Here is a 13,725-nt window from a genome sequence, read left to right as displayed (position 1 = left end):
GCAGCAGCAGTAGCAGCTGCCGTAGAGCGTGTAGAGAGAGAGGAGGTGCTTGGAGTGATGTTGTTATTGCAGATCAGCTTTCACCAGCATAGAGGACAGCCATTGAGTAGGTTGAGCGTCATCATGGTAGTCCAGCTAGGACTGTCATGCTTGAGGGATGGCATGTTGTTTTGGAGGAGACTCAGCCTCAGGGGGAGCCACAGCAGCAGACATAGCCATCAGTGCAGCCAGAGGGTGCTAAGCAGACTCAGAAGGGAGAGCAGACAAAGGAGATAGAGCAGGCACCTCAGCCATAGTTACGCTGCTCTAGTCGTACCCATACACAGGTGACACCAAGGCCAGAGACATAGAGGAGGGGTTCTTGTCCGCCTCCAGTGACTCACCTGGACTTGAGGGCTGCCACGTCCAAGCAGGTGCAGCAGCTCAGGTTTGTTTAGTTTGAGGACTGCTTTCCACTAAGGATGGATGAGCGTGCTTCAGAGGGTTTCTATACACCACTATAGGAGGATTTCTATAATGCTTATTTGAACAGTGGTGTGGCTTTCAGATCTCAAAGAGTATGCTCTATTGAGGCCATTGTAGCAGCAGCTAGAGAGCAGATCCGCCGTCATCTCTCTTACTTGCCTGGGCTGACATACTTACTTGGACGGATAGGCATATATGTTCTATCATAGGTTCGTGAGTTCTATGTTACACTTTGGATTGATCCAGCTCACAGGTTCATACACTTTGCATTCAGAGGTCGTGACTACAGGCTGATGAGCTTTAGGGTCAGAGAGATCCTCATGTTATAGGAGTCACCCATCCTCCTTCACAAGGTTTGCTATGGACACACAGAGCCTCCTAGATGCCCTCACGGTGGTCTCATGCCTCCCATTGATCTCATCTAACCTTGCTTCATAGATCATTCGGCGAGGGGTCGAGCAGCACACCTAGGGATCTTGCTCCTATAGCTAGACTACTTAATGCTATCATGAGGAGGACCCTGCTACCAAGGATGGGATATCGTGAGGGATTGACTCGCATTTAGTTGTAGTTACTGAACTCCCTGATCCAGTAGATAGTATTTGATATATGGGATCTCATTCTTTCTGAGATGGACGATACACTTGCAAAGGGATTTCGAGGTCATAGGCAGCTGCCATATGCTCACTGGATCACTTTTCTGATTCATAGGGCAGTCATAGTGAGGCATCCTGAGATATTGGCAGAGTATTCTAGTGCTACTACAGAGTTTCTAGCCTATAACATGACTCAGATGCTCTGCCATAGTGTAGCGAGGACACCTAGCCAGCCGTGCTATCGCCTAGAGGTGCCAGAGACTATAGCCCAGCAGGATGACATCATCAGAGGCATAGCAGCTATAGAGAAGGAGGAGCTAGATGCTCAGAAGAAGGGTATGATCGAGAGCGACCCCAGTGATAGTTCTAATGATGACTACCAGGATATCCCTCAGATGCCTCCACGACGACATGACGGTGAAGCTAGTGGCTCCAGCTCAGCTCCACAGGCACCATAGACAGACCCCACTCTTCTTGTTACACTTGAGCGGATGAGGCAGGATCAGGCTCGCTAGGCCTAGGAGACCGTAGCTGCTCTTGCACAGGTTCAGGCTAGACAAGATGAGTTCCAACGATAGCAGCAGACTATCTAATAGCAGCAGCAGCTCCTCATGCAGCAGCAGTTACTTGGTTTCATGTAGCATGTCATCTCTGCTATTGGGGCTCCACCACCACAGCTTACACCTCAGCTCGGCCAGCCTGCCAGCACTACAGTGACTCTAGCTTTTTAGCCCAGTGGGCTTCAGAGTCAGGGATAGCCAGCTACCTTGTTCGCTTTACCTACAGAGCAGGTGTCCTAGTGGTTTGCTTTGCCAGTGCCAGCCCAGGGTCTTTCCTTCACACCTTTACATACGGGCTTCACACCGGCTCAGACTTCATCGATGCTTATGATTGATACCCTAGTTTCTAGGAGCCTTGGTGCTACCTTCAGTGAGTTGATAGGGTAGCCTACACTGCCAGATCTACATGTCCCTAGTCCTTCCATAGTTGCTCCTATTACTAGGACTACAGAGACGCTCCCATCATTAGTTGCATCATCAGAGCTGCCTGCTACAGTCATACCTGCAGAGTCACATGCCGCACCAGTCCTAGATCTGACCTAGACCGCTTCAGCGTCACTTCTAGCGACAGAGGGTTAGACTGCTCAGAGCTCAGGATCAGATAATGATGCTACCTAGTTCTAGATTGTTGATCACACCTCAGCGCCCAACTCGTCTGCTCCAGCCCCGCCGATCAACCCTTAGGTTTTGGTGTTTGACGCCAAAGGGGGAGAGGGATCGAGTATGATAGACTTAGGGGGAGCGATATATCTAGGGGGAGCTTATTTATTACATTTGTCTTTTTATGTGTGATACTTATTATGCATTCATGTTTACTTTTATGCATTGAACTACATACGTGTGATCGTGATCATGATATTTATGTGATGTGATATTTATGTGATATATGACATGTGTGCTCTCTACTTTGATATTTATATATGTCATGTCATTTGGTTATGCTCATTTGCTTTGCTTCCACATTTTACTCCGATGCAAATGAGCTTTATTTCTTGTACTCATGCTTATTTCATATCTATTGAGTACATCATGTTGGCTTGGGTCATATAAGCTTGTCTAACTCTTGTGTTCTTATTATCAAAAGCTTATATGAACCAAGCATGTTGAAAACCTCATCTCTTTTACATACTCGAGGTTGTATTGTCATCAATCACCAAAAAGGGGGAGATTGAAAGCATCTAGGCCCCTAGTTAGGTTTTAGTGATTAATGACAATACGTGATTACTATGACTAACGTGTGTTTTGCAAAGACAATTAAGTTAGGTCATAGTAATGGCAATTGATTGGGCAATCATGGTTGTCATGCCCCTACGATGGAAATCATTTTGGTTTTCAAAGGATGGACGACAAGGTTAAGGATGGACTAGTTCTAAGTGTCGTTTGGTGTTGAAGAGACACTTAGAGTAGTTTAAGACTTTGTTTTTCCTTTGGCCATACTATTAAGGGGGGATAGACTAGTAGCTTGACCTAGGTGAGTCTAGTGGGTTAGGTGTGGTGCACACTTATCAAATCTAGCACTACGTAGCTTTTAAATAGCCCTAAATCAATTGGAGCAAACTTTATTCACATATGATTTTGAGTTGGAAGTGAATGGAGGGTCAAATGTTGATCAGACGCTGGTTCCGGTGTGATCGGACGCTGGCAGTAGAGTCCGGTCAGTTCATTTGATCAAGTGAAGTTGTCTGGATGTGACCGGACGCTGAGCAGCAAAGTGACTGGACGCTGGATGCTAGAGTCCGGTCAATATCAGTAAGGTTCTAGAGAGCTGTTTTTGTGACCGGATGCATCCGATCAGTGCTGACGGGACGCGGGTCAGAGTCCAATCATAACTTAACGGCTCAGTGGCGGGGATAATGACCAGAGCGTCTGGTCACCCCGCAGAGTGCTGACTCAGGCACATAACGGATCATTTTGAATAAGAGGGTATAAATACTTCCTCTATTCATTCAAGGGAGTACTCTTGCCCATTTCAATAGCTGAGAAACACCCTTGAGAGTGCCAAGGAGAGCAAGAGCCTAGTGAGGTGATTGAGATTTGAGAATCTAAGATTAAGGCCTCATTAGTGAAAAGAGAGTAGCAAGTGCACATCCACCCTTCTCATTAGGCTTGTTGTGGTCAAGTGAGAGTTCTTGCTTGTTACTCTTGGTGATCGCCATCACCTAGACGGCTTGGTGGTGATTGGGAGTTTGGTGATGATCCGGCGGAGCTTGTGGATGACCCAACTCAAGTTGTGAGCGGTTGTGGGTGATTCACCGTGATGGAGTGTCGAAGAATCAACCCATAGAGAGCACTGATCCTTGCGTGGATCAAGGGGGAGCTACACCCTTGCGCAGGTGCTCCAATGAGGACTAGTGGGGAGTGACGACTCTCCGATACCTCGGCAAAACATCGCCGCGTTCCTTCTCCTCTCTTTACTTTAAGCATTTATATTTGAGCAATTCAATTCTTGTCTTTATATTCTTAGAATTGACATGCTAGAGTAGGATTGGAACTTAGGGTGCTAAACTTTTATGCAGTAGATCAATAGAATCATTTTCTAGGCACAAGGGGTGAAGTGGGCTAAGTGTAGGGTTTATTTATTGAAAGACTTTTAGAATTAGCCCAATTCACCCCCCCTTCTTGGGCATCTTGATCCTTTCAAAGGGGATCAATCAAAATTGACAAGTAGGTGGAGCAAGTTTCATAAACTTGTATGTTGCATTTGAATGTGCATTTCATATATTTGCTTGCATAGCACACATTTTAAATTTCAATATTCATGCTTGTGTGGTATATGCTAGTTATAGATTTGAATGATGAAATGAAAAACTAGCATGCGTAGGTTAAGTAACTTGACTCATGCTCACATTATGAAAACTAGACCCTTACTTCTATGGATGAAAACGGTACGGATATTTATTTGACCGGCCGTTCGACCGAACAAATATGAACACTTATCTGGATAGTTACTCGGATATCCGTATTTTTTCAGATACGGATAATAAAACGGATATCTTAGGCGAATATCAAATACGGATATAATATCATCGATATCCGGCGGATATCGGATAATCCGATTAAGTATCGGATATATCCGGATATTCCAAACGGATATTATCCGGATATTATTCAAACGACCTTGATGGAGAAATGATCTAAAATTTAAACCGTCCAAACTTTCTCAAATGGAAAGTTGACCAAAACAACAATTGTAGATCTTGATGAGTTGAACAAACTTGGTATTCAAAACTTTTCAATTTGAAGTCATTTAGAGTTCATAATACTAGAATCAAAGTGTTGTTTTTTCATTTGACCAAATTTGACTTGGTCAAACTTGCTCAAATGAGACACTAAATGATCTCAGATGAAAAAACTCTGAATACCAAGTTTGATCATCTCAGCAAGATCTACAATTATTATATAGCTCATTTTCCCATTTATGAAAGTTTTATCAAACACTAGTCACAAATTCTTGAATCTCATATAGACTTTCTAAAACTATGTCACACACTTATGAAATTTGAACTATATTTTATTCAAACTTTCTTAAATGAAAAAATGTCCTATATAAGGATTGTAGATCTTGATGATCTGAACAAACTTGATATTCAAAACTTTTCAATTTGAGACAATCTAGGGTTCCAAAAACTAGTTTGTAGGCATCGAAATTTAAAAATCACAAATTTGAACCATCCAAACTATCTCAAATGGAAAGTTGACCAAAACAACAATTGTAGATCTTGATGAGTTGAACAAACTTGGTATTCAAAACTTTTCAATTTGAAGTCATTTAGAGTTCATAATACTAGAGTCAAAGTGTTGTTTTTTCATTTGACCAAATTTGACTTGGTCAAACTTGCTCAAATGAGACACTAAATGACCTCAGATGAAAAAACTCTGAATACCAAGTTTGATCATGTCAGCAAGATCTACAATTGTTACATAGCTCATTTTCCCATTTGAGAAAGTTTTATCAAACACTAGTCACAAATTCTTGAATCTCATATAGACTTTCTAAAACTATGTCACACACTTGTGAAATTTGAACTATATTTCATTCAAACTTTCTCAAATGAAAAAATGGCCTATATAAGGATTGTAGATCTTGATTATCTGAACAAACTTGGTATTCAAAACTTTTCAATTTGAGACAATCTAGGGTTCCAAAAACTAGTTTGTAGGCGTCGAAATTTAAAAATCACAAATTTGAACCGTCCAAACTTTCTCAAATGGAAAGTTGACCAAAACAACAATTGTAGATCTTGATGAGTTGAACAAACTTGGTATTCAAAACTTTTCAATTGGAAGTCATTTAGAGTTCATAATACTAGAGTCAAAGTATTGTTTTTTCATTTGACCAAATTTGACTTGGTCAAACTTGCTCAAATGAGACACTAAATGACCTCAGATGAAAAAACTCTGAATACCAAGTTTGATCATCTCAGCAAGATCTACAATTGTTACATAGCTCATTTTCCCATTTGAGAAAGTTTTATCAAACACTAGTCATAAATTCTTGAATCTCGTATAGACTTTCTAAAACTATGTCACACACTTGTGAAATTTGAACTATATTTCATTCAAACTTTCTCAAATGAGAAAATGGACTATATAATGATTGTAGATCTTGATGATCTGAACAAACTTGGTATTCAAAACTTTTCAATTTGAGACAATCTAGGGTTCCAAAAACTAGTTTGTAGGCGTCGAAATTTAAAAATCACAAATTTGAACCGTCCAAACTTTCTCAAATGGAAAGTTGACCAAAACAACAATTGTAGAGCTTGATGAGTTGAACAAACTTGGTATTCAAAACTGTTCAATTTGAAGTCATTTAGAGTTCATAATACTAGAGTCAAAGTGTTGTTTTTTCATTTGACCAAATTTGACTTGGTCAAACTTGCTCAAATGAGACACTAAATGACCTCAGATGAAAAAACTCTGAATACCAAGTTTGATCATCTCAGCAAGATCTACAATTGTTACATAGCTCATTTTCCCATTTGAGAAAGTTTTATCAAACACTAGTCACAAATTCTTGAATCTCATATAGACTTTCTAAAACTATGTCACACACTTGTGAAATTTGAACTACATTTTGTTCAAACTTTCTCAAATGAAAAAATGGCCTATATAATGATTGTAGATCTTGATGATCTGAACAAACTTGGTATTCAAAACTTTTCAATTTGAGACAATCTAGGGTTCCAAAAACTAGTTTGTAGGCGTCGAAATTTAAAAATCACAAATTTGAACCATCCAAACTTTCTCAAATGGAAAGTTGACCAAAACAACAATTGTAGAGCTTGATGAGTTGAACAAACTTGGTATTCAAAACTGTTCAATTTGAAGTCATTTAGAGTTCATAATACTAGAGTCAAAGTGTTGTTTTTTCATTTGACCAAATTTGACTTGGTCAAACTTGCTCAAATGAGACACTAAATGACCTCAGATGAAAAAACTCTGAATACCAAGTTTGATCATCTCAGCAAGATCTACAATTGTTACATAGCTCATTTTCCCATTTGAGAAAGTTTTATCAAACACTAGTCACAAATTCTTGAATCTCATATAGACTTTCTAAAACTATGTCACACACTTGTGAAATTTGAACTACATTTTGTTCAAACTTTCTCAAATGAAAAAATGGCCTATATAAGGATTGTAGATCTTGAATCCATGACCATGACTCCATGAGACCCATGAAGCCATGAGCTTGGCTACCGTGAAGATTGATGCTTGTATGATGTTTGATGTATGATGTATCTGTATCTTTATCTTATTTGTTGCTTTACTCTTTAGTCTTTTGGCTTAATCTAGATGGATTATGGACTCAAGAGTGGTGTAATGGTTTACGCACGTATGATATATATATATATATATATATATATATATATATATATATATATATATATATTTAGTAGTCGGCTACAGAATAAGTTATTCTGTAGCCACCTCCATTTACCATAATTTTATATACTAATTTACCGTAATGTCAATACATATTTATGATAGTTGGGTTACTATAACACACGGGGGATATTTACCATAACGTTATATTAAACCACTTAGTAAGGAGTTACTATAATCTCGTAAATTAACATAGTAATTATCGTAACTCAAAGTGGCTACAGAATAAGTTATTTTGTAGCCAGCTACAGGATAGTAGTTCTATATATATATATATATATATATATATATATATATATATATATATATATATATATATATGCTGCTTTTACTCAATATCCGAATAGATATTTGTATCCGACCTTCTCCGAATCCGATTCATACCATATTCGATACTCATTATTCGTATCCGTAACCGAGTCAATCCGTATTCGTATATGTATCCGAACGCTATCCGTGTCCGAATCCGAATCCGAACAGAAATATGAAAACAAATATAATATGAGTGATATCTGTTCGTATCCGATCCGTTTTCATCCCTACTTACTTCTAATATTGATCTCATGGGGTATTCTAGTTTTTTGTGTATGTCTAGTTACTAATGGTGCTAAGGATGGTATATTGGTGCACTCCGATTGGTATCATGCTTCAAAGGTCCATCTCTTATACCTTAGCATCATTTGGTAGACATTGTCTCCTATATTTCCTATCTAAGCATATGTGCAAGCTACAATTCAAACTTTTAGCACATATGTAGAGAGAGCAATGGCTACCATTTGGGGTTCATAAAACTTATCCATATTCTTTTACACATGGTAAATATGCTTGGGCAAGCAACATGGATTCAATTAAATTTCAATTCATATCTTTGTGAAAGGGTTGTCATCAATTACCAAAAAGGGGGAGATTGAAAGTTCTAGTTTGGTTTTGGTGAATTGATGAAACCCTAAGTGCTAACCTAGTTTATCAAAGTGATTATGAGATAGGTGATCATGACATGATGATGGTGATGACATGGTGATGATCAAATGCTTGAACTTGGAAAAGGGAGAAAGAAAATAAAAAGCTCAGGCAAAGGTGAAGTTTGATAGGAGCTTTTTGTTCTAGTGATCGAGACACTTAGTGGGTGTGATCACATTTAGGATCGATAGCCATACTATTAAGAGGGGTGAAACTCGTATCGAAATATAGTTATCAAAGTGCCATTAGATGCTCTAACTCATTGCATATGTATTTAGAATCTAGTGAAGTGCTAACACCCTTGAAAATGTTTGTGAAAATATGCTAACACACATTCACAAAGGTGATACACATTGTGTTTAACACTTGGCAGCAAGGGTTTGAAACTTCATCGACGGAGTGTCTGCCCGTAGAGTGCGGATAGTTCGACAGTGCCACCAGTGCCCTGTACAGAAAAGATAGGGTTTCATAGAGTGCACCGGACGCTAGTCACGCAATGATCGGACTCTGACCCAGTGTCTGGTCAGTGGTGCGCAGTGAAGTCCGCCCTCAGTCTCTTGACTGGACGCAAGCGACCGAACTCTGGCTGAACACTGTCAGCGTTCGGTCATGATGATGTGGCAGTGCATAGAGAAGTGGGCGAGTGATCGGAGGCTGGGTGAGTCCGGTTGGACATGACCGGACGCGTCCGGTCGTGAATTTCCACCTTTCGAACCTTACTGGAAGTGACTGGACGCTGGGGTCCTATGTCTGGTCATGATCAAACAGACGCATCCGGTTGCGACTGGAACCTTACTGGAAGTGATCGGACGCTGGGGTCCTGTGTCCGGTCCTACATTATAGAGCATCCGATCACAACTTAAATGTACTGATGACCATTGAGATCGGGCAATCAGCATTTGAAGCAGGGGACACATGGTGAAAATCTAAGGACGAGACGCTGGGGTCCTGCGTCCGGTCAATACGACCGGCGCGTCCGGTCGCCCCAATTTTTCAGAGAACAGAGAGCCGACGGCTCTATTCGTGGGGGCTCTCTATTTAAGCCCCATGGCCGGCTCAAGCTCACTCTCTTGGCCATTTACATTGATATAGCAACCTTATGAGCTTAGCCAAAGCCCTCCCACTCATCTCCATCATTGATTCATCATTTTTGTGAGATTTTGAGAGTTCTCAAGTGAATTGCTTTAGTGATTGCATCTAACGACACTTGATGTTCGTGTTTCGCTTCGGAATTCGCTTGTTGCTCTTGGTGGTTGTCGTCACCTAGATGGCTTGGAGCAATGGAGAAGGATTGGCACGAGTTGGTGATTGTTCGTGGCCATCTCCCGATGATTGTGAGGGGTCTTGTGCCTTCTCCGATGGAGCGCCGAAAGGTAACTCTAGTAGATTGCTCGTGTCATTGAGTTACCTCACTTGTGGGTTGGTTCTTGTGGTGTCTAATTGTGTGAACGAGGTTCGTGCAACATCTCTTAGCTGTCAAACCATCAAGGGTTGGTCAACACAATGGGGAGTAGCGTGCCGGCAAGCACGTGAACCTCGGGAGAAAAATTGGTTGTCTCTTGCCCTTTGGTATTCTCCGGGTGATTGAATTTATATTCATCTTGTGATTGGTTCACTCCTCTACGCGACGGTATAATCACCTTACTTACTCATTTACATTCTCGCAAACTAGTTGTAACAAGCTCTTTAGTGTAGCTAGAATTGAGAGCTTGCTTTGTAGCTTAAGTTCATCTAGTAGAGCTCTTTAGAATAGCAAGTGTGAGAGCTCTTAGTGAGTAGTGACTTAGTAAATTATATGTCTAGTGATCATAGCAACTAGAATTGTTATATAGGTGGCTTGCAACTCTTACAGAGCTAGAGCAAGTTTGCCTTTCGCTATTTATCATACTAACCAAATTATTCTAATTGATTTATAGATTTTTAAATAAACTATTCATTCTTCTCTCTCGCTATATTAGGAACTTTCAGTAGTCAGTCTCATAGATTGAGGCATTGACAATTTGACACTGGAGTTTCGAATTGCAGGTGCCGCCGGTCGGTCATCCTGCCTGCCTGCCACGGCGGACGCCAGATGGTGTCTCGAGAGGACGGACTTGTTCCATTTCTCCGCCTGTCACGGCACGGACGACGAGCGTCCGGCGCCAAGGTCAATTTACGCCGTGACGGCCGGGTACAGTGCCGGTCCGGCTGATCTGAACCCGATGCTGCCGCGCGCGAGCCAAGGTCGACGCCGGGCATCGATCAGCGCCGGGAGATCGACCGAGTTTGCCACTGGCGTGTCGCGTTTTGGGTACTGAATTTACCTGCACACTCTAGCCACCCACTACTAGTTGTAAACGGAACCTCTAAATTTCGGCAGTAACGGCCGCACGTTCGTTCCTCGTTCCTCTACCAAACGCCCTGCCGCAATCGTCACACTGACCCTTATGACCTACCGGACACGAGGTGACTTTTCTCAGGATCGATCGTCCCTACTGTCCCTAGCTGCATACTGCGTGCATGATATCTGCTGTGCTGCATCGTCAAGGCACGCCTCCCGGCGAGAGCAGAGAGAGAGGGAGGGGGAGAGAGAGAGCAACTAACACATGGCCGCCGCGGATGACGCAGTGCTTATGCCGGCGGTCGTTGGGTGCTTATCCGCTCTCAGCAATCCGTTTGCCAGGGAATCTGCAACCTTTTCACAATGAAAGAAACCTGCAAAGCCATCATCGCCTTGGTTGCTGCTTCCCTGATGTTGTTTGCCTCGTCGTTTTCGGCGGTTGCACTTGCAGAGACGGCTCCTGTCGTGGCGGCAGCAGCATCATGCCATTGTCCGCTTCCTCTTCTTTCCACTCCCATCAGGCCCCACCTGTGCTGTCGATACAAATCGGCGGGCTCTTGCCTCTCGGAGCCTGCGCTGTGGCTCAGCCCATTTGGTCGGGCTCCGAGCGGCTTCGGCTCCTTAGATTCTTCTCCTGTTCATATCATGTAGCGATATTGGTCACCGGAGCTGTTTTTCTCTCTCCTCCTTTTCTCTCTCACTGACAGGGTCGGAGCCGGAGAAACTCGTTTTTTTTTCTCCTCCGGCTCCAGCTCCTACGCGCTATAGTTGCGCTACAGTGCGGGAGCTAGAGCCGGTGGGAGCCCGGCCAAACGCGCCCTTATTGCCCCACCCTGATTGTTTCACTGAGAAGCTAAGCTGAAAAGTATTATTGTTGTGAGAGAAAAACACTATATCATGGCTTATAAGTTGGAGCGAACGGACGTCTCCCATGTTGCCTTGTTAGCTTCGGGTCTCTCAGCGTCAGCGTCGCGGAAACGACTTTTTGAGGCCAGAGGAATGTGAACGTCCGGGGCATTGCAGCACACATGACCGAGACGCCGTGCGTGGCCGGTCAGGCGAGCAGGATGGCGCCATGGCGGCGGCGGCAGCGGCGACCTGACCAATCAGTCCGCTAACTCACGGTTGGTGGAGAGGCCCCGAAGTCGCCCTTGCACCGTCGCACGGCGGGCACGTGCACGGTACCGTAACGTGGCGCGCGCGAGAGCAGATCGACGGTGGGATCTGCGGAGTTCGCATTGCTCGCCGTGCCGAGAGGCTGCATTGATTTCGCCAGCGGATTCGCGCTGGGCCGGCTGGCCGGCGACGGCGAGACGTACCTCTCGCCTCGTACCACGTCGCCCGGCGGGGCTTCTCCCTTCTGCCCGGCAAAGTTGAACCACCTGAACCCTGCCGGCGTGACATGTTTGGCACGGTTGTTGGGGGTCAAACTGTGTAGTCCACGTATGACGCGCCTGCTCCGGTTTTGGAAGTGTGCTGTGTGAATTGGCCCGGTCCAAAGTCCAAACGGTGGATTTTGCTGCAATAAAGACGAATTGAATATGCGAGTGTCGCCAAACGTGAGAATCGCAGGAGACACAGCTGAGTCGAGGGCTATTTTGGTGATTTTTTTTTAAATTTTAACTATTTTTTAATATAATTTTAAATCTAACACTGTCGTTTTTTTTAAACTAACACTTTTGGCCGCGCCTATTGCCCTAGCGCGGCTAAATGCCTGTGTTGCGCCATGCATGGTGGCGCGGCACAGAGCTGACGTGGCGTGGGATGGCCGGGGGGGGGGGCGCTGACATGGCGGGTCCTGCCGCGCCACCGACCATGGCCGGGGGGGGGGGGGGGGGCGCTGACGTGGCGCGGCTGGACCAAACATACCGCACGAGCAGCCACACTGGCCGCTGCGCCCGCCGCCGGCCCGGGCTACCTGGATGGTAGAATCAAAACGCGTCGCGCCCGTATTTTGTTGAGTTTTTTCACGGCTGAATAGAGAATTTGATAAGCCAATTATTAGTTTTTCGTCTTTCATAATACGGTTATGCACCATTTTAACTAATCAATTACGAAAAATTACCACCGGTGTCCAGATACGCCGGGACTGCCGGTTCCCGAACGTAGGGTACTTAATCTCGCCGGCGGTGCTGCCGCGACTCAACGAAATGAATAAAAAGCAAGTTGACAAGCTGCCACATAACATATTAATTGTTTTGACATAACTTTGACATAACATAACCAAATAACCCCGCAAGTTTTGGATGTCAATATTCGTTTGACCTAAACAAACTAAGACCCATGAGTGTAAGGATCCCTCGGACGCCTCTGTCTCTTCAGATTTGTTGGCAACACATTGGGAGTGTAGCCAACGTCGGTATGGTCGCGTCGACGGTGCGTACGGCTCGTATCCTGCAGGTATATGATACGCACGATTACTTATAATTCTTTATGATCGTTAGTTCATGGAGCCTACGTATTGAAATAAACTATCTTTGTTAGTATCTGTGAGGCTCCTTGGGTGCCAAACGCGGCACCATCTAGCTGAGATATGCCGATCTCGTCCTGTGGCCATTCGTCCCACTGATTGTGCTGTCCGCAGAAGCCCGGGGGTTCGTCGTCGTCGTCATCGTCCTCCTCCTCGTCCTCGGTTGCAGGGTCCTTGCTAGCGCTATGATGTGGTGGTGTACGCACCGCGGAAGTAGCACCCTACGTCATCGGCTGAGAAGAGCCAGCTGGTGTCCTCAAAGAGGCTGAAGACGTGCCACCCGACCGCGCGGGGAGTGACGGTTCCTCACAAGGAGTGTTCATACAGCTCAACTTCTGAGCTAGCTTCCTGCAGCTCTTCTTCACCTTCTGCATAAATAGACGTTAAAGTTAGTTCATTAGCTAAACACATATACAATAAAGACATTTTCGAAACGGACAAGTTTATGTTTACCTCCACAAAGGC

The sequence above is a fragment of the Miscanthus floridulus genome, chromosome 19, assembly GCF_019320115.1.
Source record: "Miscanthus floridulus cultivar M001 chromosome 19, ASM1932011v1, whole genome shotgun sequence".
Taxonomy (NCBI): Eukaryota; Viridiplantae; Streptophyta; class Magnoliopsida; order Poales; family Poaceae; genus Miscanthus; species Miscanthus floridulus.
The sequence above is the reverse complement of the archived record's forward strand: the minus strand, read 5'-3'. Positions refer to the sequence as shown.